We start from the raw sequence: 4,533 nt of genomic DNA, 5'->3' as shown, positions 1-4,533 counted from the left end.
ATTGACCCACGCTACTAGTAAATATTACTGGTAGCACGTGACGAAAAAACACACTACTAGTAAATATCTTTAATTGTGCCCGGCACACAAACTGTAGTAGTAGCGCGGGTTGTAAAACCTACGCTACTACTACGTGGATAGCCATAGCGCAGGTCAGACACCCGCGCTACTACTAGTCTCCCACACCACCCACCCCCCGGATACACTCCCACCCGCAACCGCCCCACACCACTCAACCTACATTTGTCTAAAAAAAATCCACCAACGCCCGATCCAGATCCCCTCCGCCTCCATCCCCCGCTGCGTGTGCCACGCCGACAGCCGCGTGGCCGCCGCTCCCTGTCTCGCGCCTCTTCTCGCTCCCTCCTCAATCTAGAGAGCTTGCCGACGAATCTCGTATCCACCAGATCGCCGTCGCCGGCCGCATCCCGTCCCAGCCCACCTGCCCGCCGATGGCCTTCTCCTTGTTCCCATGGCCGTTCTGCCACTGTGCCGGCGGCAGCGGTAGCAGCGAAATCGGCCCAAGCAAACCCTCCACCGCGGAGGGGAAGGAGGAGGACGCGGAGGAGCTCGGCGTCACGCCGCAGCTCCTCGACTTCCTCTGGACACTCTCCCCCGACGCCTTCAAGTCATCTGCCCTCCAGCTCCACCCCCTCCTTCCCCCCTCTCGATTCCGCACCCCTGCTAGTTCCCTCTCGATTAATGGCGGTGCTATGCTTTGTCGCAAGAGGATCTGCGGAGGCGGCGGCCGAGCTCTTGGACTGGTAGAAGTGGCATGCCGTCCTCATGCTCGCCAGAGCCAAGGTAGGTCTCCCGCAGATCTCGTCCTCCGCTTCTCCCAAGACAGAGATGGCTCCCAGGTCTCAAACTGTAATTTGTGATCCCTGCAGGAACTCGCTAAGGTCCGGTATGATCTGTGCCCACGCCACATGAAGGACAAGCAGTTCTGGACAATCTACTTCCTGCTCGCTAGGACCTACATCTTGCCGTAAGCTCTTGCCTTGTTATCTTCCGCACATGTGTGAGTGCATTGTTCCAGTCCAAGTGCTCAATTAGCTTCATGCTGGTCTTGATTTTGTGAATCTTCAGTTAGGAATTCTAGTCCATGGTGCTCCTTAGTATCCAGCAAACTATATTTGTACCTAAACATGATCGTCCCAGTTGCGTGTGTACCATTGTGCTGTTTTGTATATATAATAAACATCCAGCAAAAGGGATTGGCATCTGAAGATGAGAAATTATGTCAAATGTGAGTACCTGTTTTTGTGAAAGCTTAGCAAAAAGGGGACATCATCATGTAAAGCGTGGTCTCTATTTGCTGAACAACTATCCACGAGGTGTTATGCTTCCAGTAGAGATAACACCTTTTTCTACTTGTGCTGTTGACTATAAATTTTCTGGTGTCACACTAGTATCTCGCGATGGTGATCTGATGGATACAAGATTCCTGATGTTCTTAATACCTAGGGTTTGTCCCCGTCCCCTTTTTTGTTTCCCTCACCTATTGTTTTGGTCGATCCTGGCAGAGCGCCATCCAGGAGCAACGGTACCAGGACGCCTTTGTTGGGGATCATTGCAGAAATTAAAAATTTTCTATGCATCACCAAGACCAATCTATGGAGAGACTATCAATGAGAGAGATAGGAGTTCATCTTCATACCCTTGAAGACCGCGAGACGGAAGCGTTACAAGAACACGGATGAAGGAGTCGTACTCGCAGCAATTCAGATCGCGGTTGATTTCGATCTAAGCGCCGAACAACGGCGCCTCCGTGTTCAACACACGTGCAGCATGGGGATGTATCCTCCTTCTTGATCCATCAAGGGGGAAGGAGAAGTTGGGGAAGAACTCCAGAAGCACGACGACATGGTGGTGGAGCTTGCAGTTCTCCGACTGGGCTTCGCCAAGCTCAACGGAGGAGGAGGGGGTGTAGGAGAGGGGGAGGGCTGCGCCTTGGATGAGGTGCTGCTACCCTCCCTCCTCCTTCTATTTATAGGGCGAAGGGGGAAGGGGCCGGCCCCTCTAGATGAGATCTAGAGGGGGGGGCAAGGGGAGGGGCTTGCCCCCCAAGCCAAGGGGGCACCCCCTTTAGGGTTTCCCCTCAACCCTAGGCGCATGGGCCCTAGGGGGGAATGGTGCCCAGCCCACTTAGGGGCTGGTTCCCTTCCACATACAGCCCATAGGGCCCTCCGGGGTAGGTGGACCCTCCCAATGGACCCCCGGAACCCCTTCGGTGGTCCTGGTACAATACCGGCAAACCCCCGAATACTTCCGGTGACCGTATGATGACTTCCCATATATAAATCTTCACCTCCGGACCATTTCGAAACTCCTCGTGTCGTTCGGGATCTCATCCGGGACTCCGAACAACATTAGGTAACCACATACTAATTCCCATAACAACTCTAGCATCATCGAACCTTAAGTGTGTAGACCCTACGGGTTCGGGAACCATGTAGACATGACCGAGACATCTCTTCAGCCAATAACCAACAACGGGATCTGGATACCCATGTTGGCTCCCACATGTTCCACGATGATCTCATTGGATGAACCACGATGCCGATGATTCAATCAATCCCATATACAATTCCCTTTGTCCATCGGCATGTTACTTGCCCGAGATTCGATCGTCGGTATCCCAATACCTTATTCAATCTCGTTATCGGCAAGTCAATTTACTCGTTACGTAATGCATGATCTCGTGACTAACTCCTTAGTCACTTTGAGCTCATTATGATGATGCATTACCGAGTGGGCCCAGAGATACCTCTCCGTCATACGGAGTGACAAATTCCAGTCTCGATTCGTGCCAACCCAACAGACACTTTCGGAGATACCCGTAATGCACCTTTATAGCCACCCAGTTACAGTGTGATGTTTGGCACACCCAAAGCATTCCTACAATATCCGGGAGTTGCACAGTCTCATGGTCTAAGGAAAAGATACTTGACATTAGAAAAGCTTTAGCAGACGAACTACACGGCCTTGTGCTATGCTTAGGATTGGGTCTTGTCCATCACATCATTCTCCTAATGATGTGATCCCGTTATCAACGACATCCAATGTCCATGGTCAGGAAACCACGACCATCTATTGAACAATGAGCTAGTCAACTAGAGGCTTACTAGGGACATATTACGATCTATGCATTCACACATGTATTACGGTTTCCGGTTAATACACTTATAGCATGAACAATAGACGATTATCATGAACAAGGAAATATAATAATAACCACTTTATTATTGCCTCTAGGGCATATTTCCAACAGTCTCCCACTTGCACTAGAGTCAATAATCTAGTTACATTGTGATGAATCGAACACCCATAGAGTTCTGGTGTTGATCATGTTTTGCTCGTGGAAGAGGTTTAGTCAACGGATCTGCGACATTCAGATCCGTATGCACTTTACAAATATCTATGTCTCCATCTTGAACATTTTCATGAATGGAGTTGAAGCGACGCTTGATATGCCTGGTCTTCTTGTGAAACCTGGGCTCATTGGCAAGGGAAATAGCTCCAGTGTCACAGAAGAGAGTCATCGGGCCCGATGCATTGGGAATAAATCCTAGGTCGGTAATGAACTCCTTCATCCAGATTGCTTCATGTGCTGCCTCCAAGGCTGCCATGTACTCCACTTCACATGTAGATCCCTCCATGACGCTTTGCTTGCAACTGCACCAGCTGATTGCCCCACCATTCAAAATATACATGTATCCGGTTTGTGACTTAGAGTCATCTAGATCTGTGTCGAAGCTAGCATCAACGTAACCCTTTACGACGAGCTCTTCGTCACCTCCATAAACGAGAAACATATCCTTAGTACTTTTCAGGTACTTCAGGATATTCTTGACCGCTATCAAGTGTTCCATGCCGGGATTACTTTGGTACCTTCCTACCAAACTTATGGCAAGGTTCACATCAGGTCTGGTACACAACATGGCATACATAATAAACCATATGGCCGAGGCATAGGGGATGACACTCATCTTTTCTCTATCTTCTGTCGTGCTTGGGCATTGAGCCGTGCTCAATATCACACCTTTCAATACAGGCAAGAACCCCTTCTTGGACTGATCCATATTGAACTTCTTCAATATCTTGTCAAGGTATGTGCTTTGTGAAAGACCAATGAGGCATCTCGATCTATCTCTATAGATCTTGATGCCTAATATGTAAGCAGCTTCTCCAAGGTCCTTCATTGAAAAACACTTATTCAAGCAGGCCTTTATGCTTTCTAAGAATTCTATATCATTTCCCATCAATAGTATGTCATCCACATATAATATGAGAAATGCTACAGAGCTCCCACTCACTTTCTTGTAAACACAGGCTTCTCCATAAGTCTGTGTAAACCCAAACGCTTTGATCATCTCATCAAAGCGAATGTTCCAACTCCAAGAAGCTTGCACCAGCCCATAGATTGAGCGCTAGATCTTGCATACCTTGTCAGCATTCTTAGGATTGACAAAACCTTCCGGCTACATCATATACAATTCTTCCTTAAGGAAACCATTAAGGAATGCCATT

General features: G+C 48.8%; 1 pseudogene; it reads left to right on the top strand.

Moving 5' to 3' along the window:
* Positions 1 to 452: 452 nt before the first annotated feature.
* Positions 453 to 1,093, top strand: LOC125518967 (uncharacterized; annotated as a pseudogene).
* Positions 1,094 to 4,533: the final 3,440 nt, after the last annotated feature.

This window comes from Triticum urartu, chromosome 7A (assembly GCF_056163025.1).
Source record: "Triticum urartu cultivar PI428250 chromosome 7A, HENAU_Tu73, whole genome shotgun sequence".
In the NCBI taxonomy this organism is placed as follows: domain Eukaryota; kingdom Viridiplantae; phylum Streptophyta; class Magnoliopsida; order Poales; family Poaceae; genus Triticum; species Triticum urartu.
This window is presented reverse-complemented; position numbering and strand designations above follow the sequence as displayed.